Here is an 18,428-nt window from a genome sequence, read left to right as displayed (position 1 = left end):
GTATTTACAATCCAAGGATTCCATAATGGACAATAATGGTAAGAATCAATTGTGCAGTTAAGTTTAAACGAGGTGGTACTCAACTAGCTCTGTTTAGTATTGAAGTCATTACAAAAGGTTTTAACAACCTCTTTTTGATTAAATGTACAATGACTTCTATTAAGAGCATGGTGGGTTTACTAACCATGCTATAGGATGCAAATTAGCAGGAAGTGAAACTGATTCAGATCCAGAGATAATCTTTTTTGTGTTCATTAATTGTCTTTGAAGTATTATGTTGTTTTCCTAACTGAAGGCACTGACTTACAAAGAGTGACTGATGCCAGGTTTACCAAATGTAGCCCAGAAATCACTCGTGATGTGTATCAAGTCTTGCTTATAACTTCTGAGCTACATCTGGCCCACACTTCATCTTCCATGACCCATGTAAGCTCACCAGTTCCAGCAATCAAAGTGCCATAACAATGCTGTTGTTAGTGTCCGAAGTAGCCCATGTTAGACCCAGATGTGTCGCTATCACATCCTAAATGTTCCCCTTGTGTGACTTCTCATGAATGTAGCTAGAAAAGAAGAAAGAAAAGGACAACCAAAACATATACTGTAACCGGTTTGTTAATATGAAATCATGTACACACCCACAGGCTGTATCTTTAACTCTGCTGAATTTGCCTGAGGTTCCTCAGCAGGAAGGGAAAGACGTTTCTTATGTCATTTCAAACTGTTCTGTTTTTGGGAATCTCTGCAATAGTCTTGTCAGTTTAATCCCACTAGAGTTACAGTTTAAGAATTAAGATTCCCAGTCTGCTGTTGTTCATAACTTAAACATGAGCACCCTGCAGTCAGCAGTGAATGATGTACAGCATGTGATGGGTCACTAGCTTCTCAGCCCATCAGTGGATTAGAGTGGGATAGATATGCTGGCTTCTCTCCAAGTCTCTCACCCAAGGAAATGTCTGATCATACAGAGAGAATGGAATAAATGGACTCCACCAGCTTTCGGGGGTGGATTTATTATGACAGATTTGTTCCAAATAAACGGTGGTGAAGTGGGTAATGTGGAGTTTTCAGGTACACTAATAACATTACAGTATTAGACAAATAATAACTGACATAAAATTGTAACCCTGAGTTGATTATTATAGTACAAATTCAGTAGCAATGCCTATTAAAGTGTTCCTACCTTGTTCTCATGTTCTTATACTGCTGCTTTGGATAATATTCCATCTTCCTCTCACTGAAGAGATTAACTGCAGAAGCTGGAAACGGCTCAGGAAGGTAAAAGCCTTTGATCTCTTGCTTGGACAAAGCTTTCATTCAGCCTAGTAACAGCACAAAGGAATATGACTCAGCACTTGAATAAAATTACAACCCATGAAACTATAACAGCACAAAGTCAGACATGTTACTGTATGTACTAATCTTTTGGGGGCGTAATTTTAACATTCAAATCAAAACGAACTTTATAATATAAGACTCACACTTGCATTATATCCCTGTGTCATCTAGTTTGAATTCTGAATGGGGTATGTCTAGTTTCTAAAGTATATGTGCTGATCTATCAAGAAACTAGAGTGTAGAAGAAGTGGACACAAACAAAAACACACAGAAGCAGACTGCGTGAAGAAAATGAGAGCCATTTTTGCAGGCCAATGCACAGATGGTCAAAAACAAACTAAAGGCAGCACTATTTATACATGAGGGTAATCAGGGAATTGAACACAGGAGAATAAGGTACAGGTGAAGATAAGCAAAGAGATGGAAGCGAGAGAAAAATGAAGGTTTCAAGTGATTACCAAATAATTACTAAAGTAAAACAGGAAGTAGAAACAATAATAGGGAAATTCAGACCCAGGAGGATGAGAATAGTGAGAGAGCAAATAAAAACACACAGTTAAAAAAAATCAAAGCTGAAACTCAGAACTAGAGAAGATCAAAATGTAAACAATAAACCAAACAGAAAATATGTATTAATAATTAATAATTGAATGTCCAGCACCTCAGAAGCCTTGGTCTAAAGACCAGGACCATGGTGGAACATAGCACAAAAACAGCATCTTGAAATTACATGGAATTGCTTTAAGTGGTTAGATTAAAATGTTTCTAATTATTCCTGTGTGAATATGAATTTCTCTACATTTGAAGGAAATATTTTATTGGAACATACAAATTATATATAATTATACTAAAAAGATGAAATGGGAAACCAGGAACGTTCATGTCGGCACTCATTACTTCACTCCTGGAGTCTGATTGTGACTTGGTATGGTGCTTTTAGACAATAATTACTGGTATCAAACTACATCCAAAAATGTTGATGAAAGCAACAAAGGTGCCTCAGTATCACTGTCTATGGCTCTGGTCCCACTGCTGTTAGAAGAACTGGCAAGCAGTTTGATTACAACAGGAGCTGATGAATGGGTCAAATTATCCCACACATCAGAATATGTTCTTTTGTTTTTTGTAGACACAGTAATTATAACAAACGAAGTCTGGATAGAGTAAGATCCTTTCTCTTTCTTCCACATATGGAGAACAATTAATTCCAAGTGAAGGGACCGAGCCGAAGACAAACGACTCGACTTTACTTTCCTGTACACACAATGCTAATCTTTGCCAAAGAATTAATGTCATGCAAAGAGCTGCTGGATGCAGGATATTTATCTCTGTAGCCCATTGTTGAAAATAATTTGATTTTGCTCTGCACTTCATGCCATAGCTTCTAATAAAATGTGATCTTATCTGACGGTAAACAAACAGGGCTGCTCCAGCAAAATATCCGTATCGTGGTAATCTCAGTCATTTAGTCTTTGACAAAGGAGATCACTGAAATCAAGTTATCTGCAGATAATTTCAGGTATCTTATGAGCTATTGGTGAAGCAAATAATAGATATACATACTTTAAGAATTTTAGCTGCAGATGTTAATTTTTAGTAGTTTGTATACCGTATGAACTCACGAAAAATGCTTCTGGCACAGTAGAATTGTTCACACTTCAAATATTTTCATAGCAAGAAAAGGCCACACATTGCTTTATTCCCACAGTATTTAAATACTGCGCAACTTTCAGATGAATATAATTTTCTCCTCCAGTGCATGAAGGGGTAAAGACACTTGCAACAGTGCAGGGGTCTTTAGCCATGTAGTAAAATCAGCATGGTGAAGAAGTTAAACAGAAGTTGACCGCGGCCTCCTCCGATCTTTTGACTTGGTTCCTCTTTTTAATCCAAATTACAGCAACTAAAAGTACAGTTTTAATTGAGAAATCTTCTGCATTTCTCTGCTGTTTATTCCTAAATTTCTCCATTTACAAGACCTCAAGTCTTTGGAACAGCCAATTATTTTTAAGTGGGAGCTGTAAGATTTTACGATAGTATTTAGAGCAGTTTTATGTTGCACTGTATCTCTTTGGGGTACTTATATTTAAGCTGCTGTCACTGAATAAAAATCCAGTACACAAGAATCACAACATGAAATTTCTATCCAGATAATCTGATTTAATTATAAATTTGCTTTACTAAAGTAGATCAACTATTCTACTCCTGGTAGAATAGATCTACTCCTGAATAATGTAATAGAGTGTGGGTATATGTTGTAAGCTAAAAGCCCTACAATAATACAGAGAAAACGGAGAAACCCCAACAATCACATGACCCCCTATAAGCAAGCACTTTAGCGACAGCGGGAAGGAAAAACTCCAGTTTACAAGAAGAAACCTCTGTTGTAGCAGGTTAGGGTGAGGGGAGGGAGACAAGATAAAGATACAAGTTGGAAAAGAGCCAGAGATTAACAATAACTAATGATTAAATGAGTGAAAAAGGTGAGTGAAGAACACTCAGTGTATCTTGGGAAGCCTCCAGCAGCCTAGACCTATTACAGGGAGGATTCTGGTCACCTGGTCCAACAATATGTTTTAGCAAAGAGAAATGTTATCTATGGCACACAGCTCTGGTTGTAAGGCCTAGTTCACCTTCTGATCAAGCCTACTGTTTGCAAGGGGAAGACGATCAAAAAAAAGTTGGTTTGATGATTATTAATGATCGGAACACTGAAGGGGCTTAAGACAATAGGAGTGTTGTGTGAAGAAGAGATGTCTTTAAAAACAGCAGCTATGATGCTTACTGCTGTTCTGCTAACGCAATGTTGCTCAAACTCTGGGTGGACCCCCTGCTGGACAATAGATCCATGCAGAAATTACTAGAGAAAAATATGAAGTTAAACCAAGCTGAATAGATTAGATTTATGAGAGGAAAAAAACAATAGTTTCCTGATGCTGTCATGCTGACCTCGCTAAAATTCTACCTGCCTTTCTTTTTTCTTTTTGTAATTGGAAATAATTGCCAGTAAGGGTCATTCATTTTTCAGCTCCTTTCATTCCAGAAAAAATGCCAGGAATGCCAGACGATACAGCATTTGTCTGTACTGACAGACCGATCTGTGATAAAACATCCAGGACTGCACAACTCTATCATACTGTTGAAGTGTTTCCATAAAGATTTAGTGGGTAGCATGTAATAGCATGTACCACATACAGCCTTGAAAATATGACTTGAATATATTAAAATACATCTTAAAATACTCTGTGATAAGAGGATGGCAGATTCTTTACTCAAAATACTTTTCTTTTCAACGTTCTCAGCTCTTTTGAAAAGATGATAAAGAATTTGTTATGTCTCTAATACTGAGAAACCCGTGTGATTTAAGTGGCATGAAGGGCTTCTTCAGTGTTCAAGAGAAGCGGATCTCAATGTCTCTGTTTTCTTGTAGGTGTCAGAAACTTAATGGAACATTTATAAGGACCTTCCCTGCTCATTCGGGCTCTGTCAGTCCTGTTGCCTTCTCTTCTGTGACGTTTCGTCCTCTTATTACGTCCATGTCATAGACGGACATGTTGAGGCTTCTATTAGAAACAAGCTGCTCTTTGAAGAATTTGACACTGCTTAGTCCATCTTTCATCCATGCCACTGATCTGCATTGCAGATCAAAGGATCTTGGGATTATTGGAATAAAACATTCTGCTCTAATTGCTGAGACCCCTTATATAAAGTGTCCAGACAAAGAGATGTCTGTCGAGCATTGCCGCATCATATCCCAAAGGAATAATGATAAAACCAAAGAAAAAAGAAAACATATAAACGAATGATCTTATATATGTATACAGGCAAAGTATGATAGCGAAACAATGATTTGTGTCACTGCACGCGGCATTGGGAAAGTCATCAAAAGTCCTAAAATCACATGAAACTGTTTAGTTGACATGCACCATAGGACTCATGCTTAATACATGGTGCCTGTTCTCAACTAGGTGATCTAATTTTTTATTTCATTTTTTACACAAAATTACAAAAGTGTGAAATGAATATGCTAAAATATTTTTTAAAAAATGGATGATTGAATAAACAGTTTATTGGTGTCCATTTAATTTTATTGCTGGATGATGTTGCTTGTCAGCAGAGAATGAAGTGTGCCTTGCAGTGGTTGCATGTGATATTCTAGCTTACCTTCAGCTACTGGTGTGTTTTACTTGTAATTGAATCTCACACAGAATAAAGGTGGAGTGTAGAAGAACTGTAATGGTGTGTGAGTTGGTCTACAAGTGCAGTGTGTGCTTGTGTGGCAGGCAGAGGTAGGGGATCACTGACACCTTCTAATCGTGGAGTGATTTGCACCTGGGAGGCCAGGTCAAAGCAATTAACTTCACAGTGCTAAGAAGCACTGCTGTAAGGACTCCATCCACTGTGATAACAGGAGTCCTGATGATATAAAAAAGAGCAGGAATAGCATTGTCTGTTTGTTTGTATATATCTGTATAGATAGATACTGTTATTGTACAACTTTTCGTTATAAGTTATTTTTAAACTTATTTACTAATGCTTGTCACTAATAATAATAATTAAATTTATGATTATTATTAGTTAGTCAGTTAATGGGGCTACAACTAACTATTAGCATCATTGGTTATTGTGCAAATACTTTTCTCAGTTAATTTTTTAGTCTGTTTAAAATGTTTTTAAATTTCACAAATTACCCATGCGTTTCCCAAATTCCACCATGATAACTTTCATGTGTTTTTATTTTCCCAACTACATCCACACAATGTTTAGTTTACAATTTTAAAAATTAAAAATAGATTTGGCACAGGAGTAGCTGGACTCATAGAAACCGAATCAATTCATGTTGGCTCTTGAATAACAGCAGCTATATGCATACCTGTATACGTGTATAGTGGCGGTAGGGGTGAGACCACTGACTTAACAAATGATAAATAATATTATATATTTGTTGTGACAGTAAATAACCCTGGATTAATCATCTTCTATCAGTGGACTCCAACTACACACTTGAAAAAAGAAGGTGATAATTGTAGTTCTCTCTGTATTTTACAGCTTCCATAAGCATTGCATTACCTGCTCCATGTTGTGATTTTACTCACCCACCAGCTTATAGCAGAGCTATTAACTAAGTAAGTGATTTTTTTATGTTCAGAAACAAAGGTGCTGTCTTTGCAAAATCATCACTGAAACTGTATAAATGGATAAAGCTAATTAAATATTGAACTACTTTGTATAGAGTTAAGTTTTTGCTAGTGTTTCTGAATTATGAGATCAGAGGGACTTTTATCCATAATTGCTTACTCTCAATTGTTTATAAAAAAAAATAAAAAAATACTCTGATCTACTGTTTCAATTCCCGCTGATTTTATTTTCAGCTGCACTTCAGGGAGTCACCATCACAGTGCCTTATTTTAGACTCACTGCTACACAGCTGTCTGTTTTTGCCGTAAAGGGATAGTAAAATGATGGAGCTGCAAATATTTGCAGGATTCAGTTTCATGAGGAATCTAACAAACAAGCTTGTTTCTTGTAATTTTGACCCTTTTAACTCACAATTGTGACCCATGGATAAACGTAGAAGAGGAAATTGTAAAACTAAGTGTTGGCATAATTATAATAATCTATACTAACATATTGCTCACAAATTCCTTTTGTAAAACATCCACCAAGTGAGTTCACAGAAGCACCATTCTGGAAAACCAGCATTTTTCAGCTTTGGTCACAGCCTGTAAAAAAAGAAAAAAAGATGAATCAGTATTATAATTCACTAGGTTATGTCTTCATTCTGACAAGAATCAGATCCACTTTAGCGTAAACCTCACAGAAAAATGTTCGAGATACCTTATCCATCAATTCAAAGTGTCCCTTAACCTTGAGCATACAGCTATCAGTGATTGCTGTGATGACTCTTTCTTGATCCTCTTACTCTACTGTGGGTATAACACATTTTCTTCCTCGTGCTATGGCTAAATATAATCGACGTGTCTTATTTATTGCTAATAGATCTGAATGACTCTTTAAACTCTGTCAAAAACTCACATGAACACAAACACTGTTGGATGGATGGAGGTGACTCCTTTGGAACTGTGAGTTGCATGTGCGGGGTTGTTTTTGGTGTTGTTTTGAGAACATCGCGCATTTCTGCCCGAGTAATGTTTGCTAGTTTCCTCATTCTCACATCCTGGCTCATCAGACATCTCGGGCAGTCCTGGAGTTGTCTCATCCTTACACATGACACTTGGCGGAGGAGACAAGCGCTCTTGGAGGAAATTGGCCCTGTCTCTCACTGGGATACTGGCTGAAGATTTGAGCATGCACTTCATCTCTAGTGCCTCAGCCATTTCGCTCTGTGGCCTGTATGCATGCACCAAATCACCTCCCTGTGCTGTTAGCTGGAACTCATCTGACACGGTGAACGAGTGTAATGACTCAAGGTTAAGAGCTCGCCTGCCATGTGCAACGATGAGTGTCAAAGCGTCAGATATCAGGTTTAAGGGCTCATTTTCACCACTAGATCTGGAAAACATCATTTTATTTTTTTCTGTGATGAATAGGGGGGAAGGTATTTACACTGAAGTGTGCTTCATATTTCAGGCATAATTCAAAAAGGGGGAATACATATCTGTAAGCCCTCAAATTGTCCAATAGGGTGAAATGTTACTGTAATAAATACTGTATACAATGATGCCACATATGTACTAATATTCTTTCGCAACTGCTACAGTGAGCTTTATTGGAATTTTAATCTTGGAAAAGTAATTTTGCAGTTATCAGGTTAAATCATAATGCTAAATGAGAGAAAAATAAGCACATGGGAAGGAACAGTACAGTGATGAGAATCTAAGATTTCCTTGAAGTTAATGAAAAACATTCACACTGGGAAATTGATGGTTTTATTGTATGCAGAATCTCTCAGAGCCTCGGGAAAGCACATCAGTCTTTCTTTCAAACTATGCATGAAATATGTACTTAGTCACAGTGATGTAACCATCTGTATTAGTGCATTTTGAAGCTTCAGTGTTAGCATTATACAGGTGCAGCTGTGGCTACAATGTAGCTTGCCATCACCAGTGTGTGAATATGTGTGTGAATGGGTGGATGACTGAATGTAGTGTAAAACGCTTTGGGGTCCACAGGGACTAAGTAAAGCGCTATACAAATACAGGCCATTTACCCTGTGTTAAGACATACAACTGGAACGCAGATGTTTTTGACTGTAGAATAAGATGTCTTATTTTTCAGATAATTCTAATAAAAATACTCTATTTGGATCCAAAGGTCGAGTTCAGGAAAGTGACTTTACACCAGGCTCTAACGTGCTTATTTCTGCCATAAAATCAAACTGTGTTATGACAACATATACATGAAAGCACCATAAAGAACAAGTACAAAATAGGAGAGGAAAGTATTCAGAGCTTTAATTTTAGCTTAACTATAAATAACACATTGTGACAATACTTCATTAGATGCAATCTTGAAACTGGTCTTTCTTTTTTCTTTTTTAAATTAACATGTGATAAATGAACATTGTTACTTCCATGATGTGCAAAACACAAGATTAAAAATGAAAAAAAGAGTGAAAACAATATCTTCATTTTTTTCTGTGTAAGAACTTTCAGAAATAAAAATATGAACTTGAGCGATCTTCTCTCTGGATTTTATTATACTTTTTACAGGTTTATTTTTTTTATGCGTCTTAGAGGATTTTTGCCCCAGTTTTTTTGGTTGAAGGAACTTCACCAACTGCAAACTTCATATTTAATGGCCGATCTGCAGGAAATTCACACCTTCATCAAAGCTGATGGATATTTTGCCTAACTAAAGTTATGCTTTATGATGTCTAACTTGAAGATTGAGGTTCAAGTCCAGTTGTAATTCTGAACCTTATTCTTGAATAAATTTTTAAACAGTCATAACTTATCAATAAAATGGCATTGGAGCTCCCTGCTTCCTTGTAACTATCACAGTGATGTAGGTTGTGTAAAATGTTAGTTTTGGGTCTCAGCTTGGGGTGTATTGTCCTCTAAAGATACAGTCTAACTGTTAAAACAGAATTTTAACTCAGACGTTCAGGGTTTAAATCCAAGTGGCGCTTCAGTAAGTCTTCACTGGAGAGAAATTTCACAGTATCATCAAAGCTGCTAGATAGCTCAGCTGGTTATCTCTCTGGAGTTTAGCCCTGAGCTTTGGGGATCAAGTATCGCTGGACGTCTGATTTACTGGACCTTTTTACTTGAAGGGTTGTTTTTTCTGGGGTTTTTTAATTGCTTGTGTCACAGAACAGTTTTTTAAGTTGGCATAAGTCATGGTTGCATCTCAGTTTGGTAAACACTGCTAATGGACCTTTCCAAGTTTGCTTAGCTGCACTTTTGAAATTCATGATTTTTTTCTTTCCTGTTATTATTCAGCCTGCTTTAATACAACATGACATTGCGTGACCATGTGTTTGTGTACATGGACATTCAATGTCAAATTGTTAGTGACAACTGGCATGACTTTGTAGTTAATGTATTTTAACACGCAGTACATTTTGTATCTGCAGATAAATCGGGACTGTGTCAACCAAGAAAACCAAAGTGGCATCCATCGTATTTTCTAATGACTGTTTAAAAGTATGTTTGGAAGGCTTTTTGTTTGTTAGTTTGGTTTTGCTGAAAGTTTGTTTGCACATTGTGTTGGCATATTTTCTCTTTCATAGTTTTCCATTGTCTGAAGGAGTTAAGGTTTGCTTCCATGCTACCCATTTCCTAGTCCTTTACCTTTATGATGTCTTTGGTGCTGAAAAACGAAGAGGAACTTTAGAATAAACTCTTGATCTGCCAAAATTATTTTTTTGTCATTTTTAAATTTAAACTATCTGATTTGGAAGCTCAGAACATTTGACTGTAAATCCTACCTTACCTAAAGGAATTACTTCTGTTAGAGAGCTACAAGAATAAAAAAAATAAAGTATATCCTTTAGTAGTACTCTCTGGAACAAGTTTTCCCCTTTTTTTGCTTTCATACATTTTGGAAAATTTATTCATAATGTAGTTTAGAGGAACACAGTGAAGAAAGTTCACAAAGTGAAGTGAAAACTTTGGATAGTTAGATGGGTAGATGGTTAGATGGATGGGTAGAATTTTATTTCGAACATGCAAATATAACTGAAATAACAAGAGAAAAAAGAAAAACTTAACTGTTTTCATGTATATATCTATGTCTACAAAATATGTGTGCTCGAAAAAGTAGGATGAAGTTTACACTTTTCCTGTTCCTACTCCCTTATTTCAAATTTCATTACTTAAAAATCCATATTCAGAATTCGACATTATATGATCCATACATGTTTAACTATACACAAGTCTACACTCATATACAACACATGAACATACACAAATAAAACTATTTTTAGCATGTAAACAACAACAAACTACATTTTTATATAAATGAAAAACCCTGTGGTTAACACCAGCTTAATCTGTGAGCTTTTTTTATATCTATATGACAAACAACTTAATGGACACTTAAAGCTTAGGGCACTCTTGCCTTGATCTATAAAAATTAGGACAAGGCTTCAGTAAAGCACGATGAGACAACTCTGAGTCACTTAGAAGATTTCCTATATTCATGCAATTTTGTCAGGTATGCTGGATTACACAGATGGATTACGTGGCAGAAACACACACACGGACGCAAAAATAGTTTGTGATGCAAGTTTATATACACGAGTAGGGGGGATATTTACAAGGGAAGGGGCTATATACAGTGATGGATAAAATGTGCCAGGAGATAAACACCGAGGAGATGAGACGGAGCCGAGGCATGCAGGTAGGCAGCAGACGCACCGGAGCTACCTGACAACAAAAAAGTGTGCGTGTTAGTCCCCATAGGGAAATAGTTCCTCTGCATTTAACCCATTCACCCAGTGAAGCAGTGGGCAGCCACCAGTGCAGCGCCCGGGGAGCAGTGTGTAGGGACGGTACCTTGCTCAGGGGTACCTCAGGGTAGCTGTTCAGTGGAGTCGAACCCCCGACCTTCCGATCATGGGGCCACCACTCTACCTACTGAGCTATCCCTGCCCCTTTTTTTTTTTTTTTTTTAAAGTGTGCGAGGAACAAAACAGAGCTTATGGCGTACCGTTGATAGCCGAACGTTAAACACAAGTGGACGGAGAGAGTTGGAGAGCTTACTTGACCACCCAAACCACAGCCGCTGCGGTGATCGCAGCCTGATGAAACGTGGCACTCCGTCGCGGATCCACAATAGCCAACACAAAATCCTAGGTAGGCGGGCAAGCGATGGAACAGGCTAAGACAAAGAGAAGCAGGCAAAACGTGGATCCTTAAAACATACAGCTCCAGAGCGTAAAATCAACAGATGCAGCCTGTGCTAACTCGTTACCACTTGTGACAGCGACAATACTCCGACACCAGACGTCCGTGACTCTGCTCCCTAAAAGCGCTCACTGATGACGTCCGATGCGTCGCAGGTGTGTTGGAATGCCATCAAGCCCCGCCTCGCCTACCTATAACCAAAAGGAAAACAAAACCCAAACAACAACAATACACCTACCCACCACCTCCTAACAAATTTATTATTTTTAAACAATTGTGTGAATTTTTGTATTGATGAACTTTTCTTCATTTCATCTGTGCAGGTGTTCCACACACTAACGTCTGTGACACAGAGCAGATCTGTTGAGATCCATGATTAGGATTCAGTTACAGCTGTGATTTTTCACTTGTAATTATAACAGCTGTTACATCTTAAGTGTAAAATGAAAACTCCTTCAATAGCATTTATTATTAGCGGTTTTAAAAAGTCAACCCCTTATTTAAAGCACAAGATTTACCTAAATATGCAGCCACTGAAACAACGACATTGGAGAGCTAACCTAATTTCAGTTTAGGTTGTACCCACCACTGCTTTTGCGACTGGTTTGCTGCAGCTGTAACTATTCATTTCAATAGTACACAACACTCCATCACTCAGTGGCAAATTTGAAGTAGATGCGACATTTGGGTGATATGCAAATGTATGAGAGCCAACCAGGTGGTGGCACTCAGTGTTGCTGCTTTGTGCACTTGTCACTTTGCATTATTGGGTTTGACTGAAAAAAAAAATGTCCTGTTGCTTTTACTTGCAAGTTCATTTTCTACTGCCAGTCTTTTTTTAAACTCATTTTATAAAAAATGAACCCAATGCAACTGAAAAAAAAATTTCTCCCAGAGAGATGGTGGTATGAGACAGAGATGAGTAAAGTAAAGAAATAAATAAATAAAGAATAAAATAAATAAATAAATCTATTTTCAGTTTAAGGATTGTTGCTGAAGACCAAACCAAAAGAGTGGCATTCAAGAGGTTTTTAGACTTCTAATTTTCACTCTCTGTATGGTGCGCTTTAAGAAAAGAGGTTTGGGCTGAAAATAAGGCCCATGTTAACCACATGTTTGAATTTGAAGCTTCAGCTGTTTGAAGTTGAAGTTTTATTAGATTCTTTATCACACAATATGCAACCAATTGCCTGAAAGTAGTAGCAGAAATAAATAGTATTAGTATAGTATACATGTAGGGTATGATAATAACATCAGTGTGGGGCATATTTGCCTACCTTTACTGGAACATGTAGCAATAGCTCATCATGTGAGATTTTTGTTGCTCACAGCAATACTACACTAAATATTTATATTTAAAAATGATAGAAAGCTTGAAATAACACAGTTAGCGCCACCACTATTCTCCTAGTTGTTTAACTAAATTATTAGTCAGTGTGTAAGGGGCAGGGTGTGCTCAAAATACAGAACTCAGGAATCGGAAGTAGAATGGAAAAAAGCCTTTATTGCTGGCTGTTCAACAAATTCAAAAACAAACCACTGTAAAAATGGTACTAGGGAAAATACACTTCTAGAGAATGAGGAAACACAGAGCATGGCGCACACAGCTATGACTCCAAGACATGACAATAAACAGAGGGTGAGGCAGACAATAAATACTCATGAGAGAATGGGAAACAGGTGGGAGCGCAGATGACAACAACCAAGGGAAACAATACAAAAGAAGCAAAACTAAACACAGGATGAGGACTAGCACAATAAAACTGTAAGTTAGTTAAAACAACATCACAGGCAAATGAAAACTAGACCAGCCATGAGAACAGAGAAGCATGATAACCAAAATGAGGGATGGAATACAAACAATCTTTTCTGAGAACAGAATCCAGAAAGTAAAACAAAGAAGGCTTAAAGAAGAAACCATGAATACAGAGAGAAAATCAAGGCGAACCAGAACAAAGAACTAAACACTGATGAATTACTACTAACTTGACACAGAAGGATGGAAGGCAAAACACAGAGACAGAACTAGACCAGACATGAAGGGCTCAAGAAATACGATCTAAACTGAAACCAAGAACAGAACTAGATGAGAAATAAAACCTTAGAATATCAACACACAGAGAAACTTGGAAATGCTGAAAGTAAACGTAACCCAGGTTTTTTGCTGGTGCATGAAATTTACAACTGTTTGTTGGTCATTGAACACAGTGCTCCTTTTCCTTCTTGGGTGAACATGAACATAGGCTGGAAACCTTGGTATCTTTTTAATGCTATATGTCCTTTTTAAACCTTTTAGTGTAAATGTTGTGATTTTATTGTCAAGGAAGGAAACTAAATGTGCATGCATGTTTAGGAGTGAGATTGTTTGCAGGTTGATTACTTGAGTGCAAGCAGGTTAGTGGCTAAGTTCACCTAGGTCTAGTGCTTTTATCCTGGAGGAGCTACTGCCAATCTCTATCCAGAAATTAGAAACTCATTTGTGATTAGATAAAGAAATTTGGAATTCTTTGTAATCTCTGTAATGAATAAATTCTTTGTAATAAATTACAATTTTGGGCCATTTTATTGTAGTGAACTTGAGTATACAAATAATTAGAGAAGTGTCCAAGGTCAGCAGCCCTGACTTACAAAAATTAAAGCTTTGGTGTAAGTACTATTAAGTTACATGAACAAAAATCAAGATACTAGGTCCTAATCCCAGAGATTCTAGCATACATTTACTGTATATTTTCTTTCATAGAATGGTGGTTAACACATCAGCATCATACATAAAAAACAGGACAAGGGGGAGACAAGTCCCTGGCACGGTTGATCATGAAGGGCATCCAGTATAAAAATCATATTTAATATGTCCATCTGCTGTGGCAGTCCCAGGTAAATAAGGGAGCAGTTAGAGAATACAATGTAAGTCTGACTTCCTCTGTGACCTCACCACCACTATAACCCTGCTCTTAGTAGTGTGATTACACCATGTATGCAGCAATTAACACTTAACACAGTCAAAATAACTCTTAACAGTGAGAAACTTTAAAATGGTACTATTCACGAATATTTTAAACTGGGATCTAATGATTGCCTCTCACTCTTTTAGGTTCTAAGTTTGTATCAACACTGGAGGCAATTTGCACCTTCTTAAAACTAATCTGTGACAGAACTCCTGACAATAACTGTGCAAGTTCTGAAATCTGTTAGTGTGTGAATTCTCATATTATCACCACTGTCACTTAAAACACCTTAACTGCTGTTCTGGCTTTGACAATCATTATGAGCAATCATTAACTTTCCCTCTCCGCTCTGGCCACAAATAGCACAGTGCCTTGGCAGAAGGCTGAATGACACATATTACATTGAAATGGATTCAGTGCACCCCCCACAATCCTTTCTCCTGCAATACCTTCAGTTTACAAAGCGAGGCTTCAACTTGCATGCGTTCATTCACAACACAAAAGTTTCTCGACACAGTAACATGGCTCTCACTCTTGGTTGTTGTCTTGTCTTAGACCTTTATCCTTTGTTTGTGTTGCTCCTTTAAACTTCCCCATCATTTTTCTTTTCTTTTTTCTTTGTCTCCAGTGCTCAAGAATAGTCCCCCTATATGTGGCTTCCAAGTTTAGCTCCGCCAGGCTCATTTGAAAGTCAAATGCTTGCCTTCACTTTTCCCACCACACTTCAAGAGCAGCAGCACAGTGGCTGAAAACACTTAATCAAGCCCCTGCCACAGTGCAGCAATCAGAGATAAGGGGGTAGGAATATGGGTCATCCTAGGCTCAGCTCTGAGCCTACCAAATGCCACTGGATGCACACTAATGAAGCCCCCACAGTTACTGTTGTTGTCTGGACTATGTTTCTGTCAGGTGTCTTGACCGAGGTTATCACACCACATCATGGAAAGCATATAAAAGGAGGCAGGCAGGAAACTATATGTTTTATGGCAACTTAATGCATGTTGTGACATTACAAGAACTCATAAGTACAGAGAATGTGTATATTTACATTTATGTTAATGCAAACATGGAATGGTGAATTTATTAAATTAGAGGATTATGTGTAAACTCTTATTTTCCCAGTGCCATATTTTATTTTCAGAGTCACACTGAAGTAAAAAAATCAGAAAACACTAGTGTGAAAACACTAAAATTACGATCAATACTGGAATAGGTGGGTTCTTATATTGAAAAATAAATAGCTAAACTCAGCAATTTGGCCTAACTGTGTATTTTATTATCAGCAGGAGACACAGTATAGAGTAAAAGACCAAACCGTTAACGCCCCAATTTAGCCGAAATAATACCCAGCTGTAAGGAACTATTTATTATCTCATCTGTCTTAGTGATGTATGCAAATTATAGCACTATAAACGTGGTCTGAGGAGTACAACAAAGGTGCTCTTGAGATGAGAGAGACATCTATTACTGAATCTTTAGGCAGCAGCAGGTGATACAAATAGAGTGTGTAGCTGTGGTAAACACTGATAAACACACATACAGTGCGAAAAACACTCTATAAACACTGCTTACATTCGTAAAGATGTCTTTGTGTTCGTGCTATTGGATTTTCCCACATTTTATCTCTATGGAATGTTTTATTTATATTTAAACATGCCAGTAAAACAAATAAAGGTGGTTATGAAGAAAGAAAATAAATGCTGGAATAAATGGACTGGGCTCACCTCTGACAGTGTTTTGTGCCCCTTTTGCATCCTTTCAATAAAATATTTTGCAGCTGTATTACTATTTTCAAAGCTTGTGGTTGATTGCTTCCAATACTGTACATTTTATTGTCATGTATGCATTTTAAATTATTCACTCAATAAGTCACAGTTGCTTTATCCAAGTCTATGATATTCACTGTTAATTTATTTTATCATGTTTTGTGGTTACTTTCAGTTTTTAATTTCGCTCCTCTTGTACATTAGTTAGTGTTTTAAGTGGATGTATTCCTAGCTAAACTATATAGCTTGATTGTAGCTTGATTATTAGTTTGTATAGTTTGTATATTTGTTGTGATTTGGCGCTATATAAATAAAATTGAATTGAATTGAAAAATACACAATCAACAGTCCATATACTGGTGCCCAAAATACTATGTTCTTCAGTGGGTCTTTTAATTACCCTGTAATCCAAATGTGCATCTTTTTTAGTTACTGAAGACAAAATGAAGATAGAGAGACCGACAAACTAGCAGCTATAAGCAGCTGCAGTAATGGTCTAGCAGAGCACGTCAAAGGTTCATGGGCTTATGAGTCCATGTGCATGGGTCATAGATGTTAGGCAGTCATTGACTGCATTCAAGTATTAAAACTAATCCCAATGTAATCTGCTGACATAAGTAAATGCGACTTTATTGGGAATAAATATCCTGTTTAAGCAGGTTTTTGTGTGTTAGATGATGCTTGACCTGAGGAGAATGTAATGCAGCAGTGGTGGAGTAGAAGAAAGACATTATGAGAAAGACATTATAAAAATATACCCACACAAACATTAAATGGTCATATATAGTTTGAAAAAACTATTTGGGATTGAATTGAATTAAAAGTAACTTATAAGGTGTACTACATATGGTACTGGTCTCTAGCCACATATGTAAAACAAGATTAGTCAGAATAGCCACTTTGTTCTAGATGGTGTTGCGATATGTCAGCTTTAATAAACTGGGTATTGTGTATTTCTCTAAGTTCATGAGAATGAACCAATTTGTTTGAAGGTAATAGTTACACACTAATCTGTGTATATCACAGCAAAATCTCCAGTGTTAAATTAACACTAGAGAGTGTCTATATGGGTCCACACCTCTGAGTGTTAACTACAACACTGTTGAGTGTTAAATTAACACTTTTGACAGTGTTATATGTTTAAAAGTAACCTAGTCAGTTTTGAAGATTAACAATGGCTAACACTGAGCAGTGCTGATTTTCTAACACTGGAAAATAACTCAAAATGTTAGAAATATTCCAGTGTTAGAAAATCAGCACTGCTCAGTGTTAGCCATTGTTAATCTTCAAAACTGACTAAGTTACTTTTTTTTTTTTTTTCGCCTGTCCCATTTGGTTCTTTAGCCATCAGAATTGTTGTCTGAAGACCAACAAGGATACCCAATGGATTTACTTTGCCAAATGGATCATCGTGGCATTGCCGTATTGGTCCATTTGGTCGATCTTTGTTTTTATTATTTATTATATTTTATTTTCAGATGTTACAGACGGGACAGACATGAGTGAGAGATAGGAAAGGGAGAAAGAAAGAGGAAGGAAAGGAAAAACAGAAGGGGAGAGGGACAGTGAGAAAGGGGGGAGGAAAAAAATAAAAAAATCTCCTGGATCACCTGTTGAGAGAAGAATAGAAAACAAGCAAAAAAAGACAAAAAAAACAAAAAACAAAGCAACATACTAAACACAACACCATCGCATTAATCTAGCTAAGTGTAAACAGCAGTAAATACTAAATATTCAATGTTGTTGTGCAGCACGCAGGACAGATGTGCTTCGAAGTAGCAGCCAAGAAAGGTGTAATTTGGGTCTACGAGCAGTGAACACCCGTGTGCATACCTGTGTGGATCAGCGCGCTTGTATTCCAAAGGTTTCTCCATGTAACGATCTGCTAGGGAGTGTGGGGGGGGCCACAGCCCCGTCCTCCAGGGTGTGAAGCAGGTATGGAGGAGATCAAAACTCCAGACATCCAGAGGCCCCCAGAACACAAGAAACCATGGAAGACCAACAGAGGGGCAGCCGCGCCACTGTTCCAGTAAGAGCTGAGGAGAGTCCCAGATGAGGGTTCACTCAGC

The sequence above is a fragment of the Copadichromis virginalis genome, linkage group LG19, assembly GCF_057382275.1.
Source record: "Copadichromis virginalis isolate Kocher_CV1m ecotype Utaka linkage group LG19, C_Virginalis_male_GT1.1, whole genome shotgun sequence".
NCBI classification, from domain to species: domain Eukaryota; kingdom Metazoa; phylum Chordata; class Actinopteri; order Cichliformes; family Cichlidae; genus Copadichromis; species Copadichromis virginalis.
This window is presented reverse-complemented; position numbering follows the sequence as displayed.